We start from the raw sequence: 7,199 nt of genomic DNA, 5'->3' as shown, positions 1-7,199 counted from the left end.
ACTGCGTTATGAGCTTATGGGGAACACATTCCTAGTTATTTCATAATCTGAATATAAATAAATACTTAGTTCAAAGCTATCTTTTTATTGTTTTTTATTTTATTCCAAATTAAATCCCCCATTGTTATATAACGACTATCGAGTTAAATATTTGCTATTGACAATATTTTTCCATATTCTCTGTGAGATCGACCCTGACTCATAGTTGGGTAAATTATTGCATACGATCGTTTATATTTCTTTTCAAGAATTATATTTGAACGTTATCAATTAACACCATATATAGTGACGGCCTAGAGACGAAATATGAACTTCGTTGCAAAAAATTAGCGCCAATTTTACGCACCATAAATTTACCTACAAAATTAGCAACAAAAGGATGGCGATATAATTAATTACAATATAGCGATGAAATTAGCGACGAAATATCCATTGCTCGGCGTTGTAGTATACATAAACTCTTGTATGATATTTATCATAAGATATTTATTTATAATTTTAGCTTTATATTATTTCCTAACAATTTTATCAAGATTTGGCAGAAAGCACATTTTACATGCAGCAACAAGAGACACAATGCAACGTGGAACTTTATCTAAGCAGTGAACTGGGTAATTTGTTGTGAAAGTTTAGCTTTCCAACAAAGGTCAAAGGTCTACCTTGAACACTGCTCGACTCCAATCTCGAATACTCTGCTCGATCACAATATCCAATAACATCATAATTCAATATTGGAGCAATTTTTGTAAGCTCACGACTACCTTGTTTACAAAATTCTATACCTCATTAGTTATCCAATGCTCATATTTTCTCATATTCTCCCTAGGTCGTATTTATTGGTCAGGACAAAATTGGCTACAACGTCAACTTCTTTGCCCAAAAACTCTTACATCGTCTCTGGTTAAAGAGGGACAAGTTGTTGACACCGAATTTTGACCCTTCTTTCTTTTAATTTATTGTTTTTGAGCTTCTAAATTAATAACGTGTCAAATATTCCTTTTTCACAACTATTTTACTACTACAACTATTTATCTACTAAAATTATATGTTTTATTATCGAAACTACTATTATCACTTTTTACACCTTCTTTTCTTAAGAAAATAATTTGTTGTCTCTTTATTTCAAGTTTCGTACTTATTAAACTAATTATAAATCCTTCTTTTATATTTTTCTATTTTATATTAACGTAAATTTGTAATATTGATATTTTTATTATGTAAATTATTAGTTGTCATTTTTTAACATATATTGTATCAGTTATTCCTTCCGTCCCATTTTATGTGGCACTTTTCGGATTTCAAGATTCAAACAAGTCTATCTTTGATCGTAATTTTTTCATAAATCTTTTAATTATTTTGAATTATCAATTATTATGACTTATAGTACTTTTTACGTAGTTTACAATTATATAAATTGCATTTGAAAAAAATTGAAGATTCCATCCACAAATTCTCGATTAAACTTAAACTGTTTGACTCTAAAAAAATGAAAAGTGCCACATAAATTGGGACAAAGGGAGTATTAAGTAAGAAGCCCAACATAATTTAAAAGAAGAAAGGCAAATAGCCCCAAATTGTGCCCAGAAGCCATATGTGCAGCCCAAATCCAAATCTGCAGTTAAAATAGAAACCCTAAACCTATCTTCTAAATCAAAATAGTTGTTGCCTCATCCCCTTCGTTTTTTCTGGTCTTTTTTCTTTTTAGCCATTGACAGATTCACTTGTCCTATTTTCGTGCAAACCTTGAACACGTTTTTAGCTCTTCTCCATTCTCCCTCTCCGTGGTGATTTGACCAACATAAGATGCCAAGAGACTCTGTGATTTAGACAGAGTAAGTTCAGAGATGGATTTTGAATTACGAACAATTTGATTCTTGAAATCCCGCTAAAACTTGAGCCAAGAACCCTAATTCATTCCTATAAATACCAACATTTTGCATTCGAGTTTCGGAAGTTTTTTTGGGATCTCTATAGCAGCCTTTGTATTTATTTTTAAGAAAAGAAGTTTTTCTCCCCCCGCCTCACCCCTATAGCACCTTGAACCATTGCTTTCTGCTCTCAAAAATTATCTTTTGTATCCTCTTTCAATTTTGACAGAAACTCTAGCTTCAAGCTTGTTCGAGTTTGTTATTGTTCGAATATAGACTTTGATCGAAGCAGCCCCGTTCACTGCCCTATAGCAGGTGATTTCGCCTCTTTTCCTCTAATTTGGTGTCGAGAAAGATTTTGCTTGTTCTAGCTATAATGAAGTGATGTATTTTTGTTCGGTTTAATCTTTTTAGGAATATGAAGTCATATTTCTTTCGTGTTTTAGCCATCTTGAAATTAAGGAATGACTTAGGATGTGTTTGGAATGAAGAAAAATATTTTTCGGAAAATGTTTTCCAAATCAACTCATTTTCCTCAAATGTAAGGAACATAACTTTCCTTCAAAACTTAAGGGAAACATTTTCCAAAATTCTCTTCCAACTTCAAATTATATGCTTGCCATGATCGCGCTTTATCTCGATGTATATAAATTTGAGTTTAAGTCTCTTTTGTTCCGCTGTTAGCAGCCTCCGTTCTATTCTCTGTTAGTAGAAATGTATGTATGAGTTTGTTCCTTTTCATCCTGAATATTTAATATTTGGCTATGTAAAAAAAAGTTAATGTTAAAGGATCATGGTGTGAGAAGTAAGTTTTCTTTATAGTTCAAATCTGTTGAAGTTGGAATTTAATGTTGTGTCTATAAGGCACGTATGGTTGCTTCATACTTGGCTGCTTCGAGTTTGGTTCAAAAATCGTCATGTATCTTGTCTGATCCTTGCAGTTTAATTTGTATCTCGGAATGTATTTTGTGGCGTGACTTTATTTGGCTCTATTCTTGACTTATTCAATATCGATTAAAGTTGAATTGTCTTACTAATCTCTTTACCATCTCTTTACTTGCATGAACTTTGGAGCAAAAATGGAGTCCGAATTGAGGACTCTGGCCAAAATACAGTCTCATGGACTCGCTACCATAATACCCGCATATGGAGTCTATATCTTTGACTATCCGGAATAGCCAGCTAAACGAGTGAAACTCACTTGGAGTCGCCTATATCTATTTATATCTTTAGCATTTATTTGTTTTTATTGATTTTTCTTAACATGATGAACTTACTTATGTGATTTAGATGTGTTTTTAGTTTTTTTTTTCATTCGAGATAGTCGACATAGGAAAACTGATCACGTTTAAATCTAATTACTTAGTTACCCACAACCTAATTATCGATAAACTATCTATCATATGTGAGCTTTTCCTTTTTTGAAAGAAATCTAGCATTTATTTAAGCTCAATTTGATTTTTTTTAAAGAAGCGTTTTTTTGGGGTCATAAATTAGATTTTGTATTGTGTTTTTATAGCCATGACTTTAGAGACTAATAATTTTTTTTTAAGCAAATGACTTTTTATTTTCTTCTTTTCAAGTTTTTGTCATTCTATTTCAATCAATTTTCAAATGTAGAATGTGTTTCAAGGTGCAAACAAATTTTAAGACATGCGAATTAACTTCATATACTGAAACCTTTGTTTTAGTATGCATTTTCGTACCAAATTTTGTACAAATAATTGTCGTTTTAAACAAGTGATTATCTATTGTTTTCAAAAAAGAAAAATGCAAGTCAATTCTATCCAAATATAAAATAGTTTTTCAAATGTTAAAATGTTTTCCACTCATGGTTTTTTTGCAAATTCTTTAGCATTATTTTTTAGTTTAATTAATTAACCTCAGTTTGACCGGTTAACTGTGTTTTACGGATCTTAAAGGATGTCTCCCTTTAGGATAAATTAGAACCCTTACCTAGAATCGTATAAGGTTAGGTAGACCTTAATGTAGAGTTAATATTACATAACCTTAGTAAAATAGGTATCATAATTTACTTTTCACATAATTAGGTGGCGACTCTTTAAAATAACATTAAGAATCACTATATGTTGTACACTGTTTGAACCTCGAGTTAAAATTGGGTATTACACTGAGTATACCCTTTGGCAACAAGGTGAGCCTTATAAACCTAACTAACTAAACCATTTTTGACTGCATAAATTCAACGACAACCAACATTAGATTTACCTACAGGAAGTGAGACTAGCTCTCAAGTACCACACGTATGTAAAGCATACATGGAATCAATCATAGTGTACCTCCCTTAAAAATGAGAAAGTATTTCACCCATAGTCTTAGGGATAATAATAGAGGACAAATGATACAAAGGCATAGTGGGGTGATGATAAATGATGATAATTCAAGTAAGTATAATATGGGTTAGTATTTCGAGTGGATTGTATACCTTTTTGAAATGCAATCGGTTGGCTAGGAGGAGGCAAGTCCGTAGTAGCAACATTGTTTGACGCATGGCATAATTCACCGGAGAATGGTGCTAGATGCGGATGGCGATGATAAGCCAAGAGTGATGGCACTACAAGTAGAGATGTACAAGTAACTGTAGGTTCCTCAAAAGTTGGTACATGTAAGACCTGAGAGGTAGGAGTAAGACCTCAGATACATCAAGATGATTACAAGATGTATAATAAGGTTGTGATTCAAAGAATGTGACATCGGCCTACATAAGGTATCGACGCAGATATGGTAAATAGAAACATTACCCTTTTTGAACTCTAGAGTAACCAAGAAAGACACATTTAAGAGTACGAAGGTCTAACTTATCTTTCCTTGGGGTTAGGCTAGGTTATGAACAAAGTATCTTCTCCCAAGGATATGAGGAAGAATATAGTAGAGATCTCATTGAGAAAACAGTATAAAGCCTGAAATATGAAGCCAACTTTAAACTATGACATCAAAAAGTCTTATTTATGCAAATCATTTGTAATTTTGTATGTCATGTATATGTCCGATTTCACACCAGATATGAAGCTATTATATGCCTAATCTTCTGGCTTTGGCAATGTCACAAATCTAGTAAAATATGTATGAAAGTTGACCTTGACAAGTAATTAAATATTTGATGTATAATTACTATATGTCTAAAGTATAGTCATGCCAGGACTACAACGTCAGTCAATAATGTTTCAATGTTAGCCTTAATATGATCATAACTTTAGTAAAAATGTCTTCTAAATAAAAAATTTAAAAGCATAACTAGTTATTCCTTAGCTTTCCTCCAAATATCCTTTGTCTTTTCTTTATTCAACAACAATGAATTCAACTGCTTCTTTCTTTACCCATAGTTTGCGATACTTAAATGAGCATTATATTGAATCATTAGAAATCTAAGTAAGAGAATAATTGAAAACTTTCCCAATCATATAGAAGAGGAATAACCTAACTAATTTGGAAGAATCGACTCTCTATATCATAGAAGTTACTACACTGCTACTTCAGCTGGAAATAGAGAGTCAGAGAGGAAGAAAAGGGGGAAGGAAGAAAGAGGAAAAGGTAGGAGACTTACTGAGAGTTGCGAGCCCACCACAAGACGAGGCACCTCTATTGAAATCAGTTCATGTAACCATTGATCCATCGGATAATGTCTCTACAAGGAGAAAAGGAAAATTAGAAAATTGAAAAGAATAAACTGAAAACCTACCTTTAGTAGCTAAGAAAAAGATGTGGCAAACAAGAGGAAGGTGTTGATGACCTAAAGAGAGTGGAAGAGGAAGGTTAGATTCCACAAGGCTCCTTGTGGCGACATGGAGAGAAAGATAAGGAGCTCAAATTGGAAACCCTACTTTTAAAGAAACATGTTAGAGAAGTTGATAGCCTCACTTAGTGGGCTGGGATTTTCGTTTTAGCGTTGTTTTAGGGCTAAACCAATTTTTGCTTGGTCTTTTACTTGTTTGTACATGTTATAAGATTTAAAAAAAAACTAAATATCTGAGCTCGAGCTCCTTTATTTCGAATTAATCAAGTTTGTACAAACAAGTAAAAGACCAAGCCAAAATTGGTTTAGCCCAAAAACAATGCTAAAACAAACACTACTAAAAAAACAGTGAATACCGACCTACAAATACCGACCTCCGGAGGTCGATATTCCCTGAAATACCGATCTAAAACCGACATCCCAGCTTAGATCGGAAAAAAGCTTGGTCGCTATTCAATACCGACCTCTGTAGGTCGGTATTTACTGACCTCTCGAGGTCAGTTTTTATTTTATGTCGGAAAATTCATTATTTTATTTTCCGACTTCTTGAGTTCAGTTTTATATATTATTATTTCCGACTTCCTGAGGTCAGAATATTTATTTCTCATGGAATACCGACATCCGAATGTCGGTATTTGTGACTTCTTAATTTTTAAATTCCGACCTCTGGATGTCGATATTTTTATTTTTGTATTTTTGAGATTCTGACCTCCGGATGTTGGTATTCTTATTTTTGAGATTATGACCTCAGGAGGTCGGTATTTTTATTTTTGTAATGTTGAAATTCCGACCTCAGGAGGTCGGTATTTTTATTTTTGTAATGTTGAAATTCCGACCTCAGGAGGTCGGTATTTTTATTTTTATTCCGACCTCCGGAGGTCGGTATTTTTATTTTTGTAATGTTGAAATTCCGACCTCCGGAGGTCGGTATTTTTATTTTTGTAATGTTGAAATTCCGACCTCCGGAGGTCGGTATTTTTATTTTTGTAATGTTGAAATTCCGACCTCCGGAGGTCGGTATTTTTATTTTTGTAATGTTGAAATTCCGACCTCCGGAGGTCGGTATTTTTATTTTTGTATTTTTGAAATTCTGACCTCCGGAGGTCGGTTGTTTGCTACAAAACAGGCAGCAAATTACTGCAATTTTTAGTTACCCACCTGCATATTTATACCAAAACAACCCAAAGCCAAATAAACTTCATCCAACCAAAACAATACAATAATTTCAACATATACATTAAACTATTTCAAAATAAACTTCATCCAACTTCAAAATAAACTAAAATACGATCAAATTAAACAATTCCAAAAATATAGAAGTCTAAAATGTCAAATAGATAGAACTACTCCTCATCACCCTCACTCTCCTTATCAAACTTACCATTCCCATCACCCTCACTTTCCTTATCAGACTTATCATTCTCATCACCCTCCTGATCAGATCCATCACTGCTGGCCGGACATGGAGGAAGAATATTTCCTGATTCAAAAAGAAAAGTTAGTTGGACCTGAAGCGTTGCATACCTGTTGTTCTCTACCTCCTTTGCTGCCGCAATCTCCTCCTCCATATTTGACAT

The 7,199-nt window shown here is 33.3% G+C and overlaps 1 long non-coding RNA gene across 1 annotated transcript; it reads left to right on the top strand.

Annotated features, from left to right (window-relative positions):
* The first annotated feature begins 1,592 nt into the window (after positions 1–1,592).
* LOC107061849 (uncharacterized) lies at positions 1,593–3,244 on the top strand. The gene is made up of 2 exons (XR_001474269.1): positions 1,593–1,832; positions 2,098–3,244. It is a non-coding gene; the product is annotated as an uncharacterized lncRNA (long non-coding RNA).
* The last annotated feature ends 3,955 nt before the right edge of the window (positions 3,245–7,199 follow it).

This window comes from Solanum tuberosum, unplaced genomic scaffold (assembly GCF_000226075.1).
Source record: "Solanum tuberosum cultivar DM 1-3 516 R44 unplaced genomic scaffold, SolTub_3.0 scf00171, whole genome shotgun sequence".
NCBI classification, from domain to species: Eukaryota; Viridiplantae; Streptophyta; class Magnoliopsida; order Solanales; family Solanaceae; genus Solanum; species Solanum tuberosum.
The sequence above is the reverse complement of the archived record's forward strand: the minus strand, read 5'-3'. Positions and strand labels throughout refer to the sequence as shown.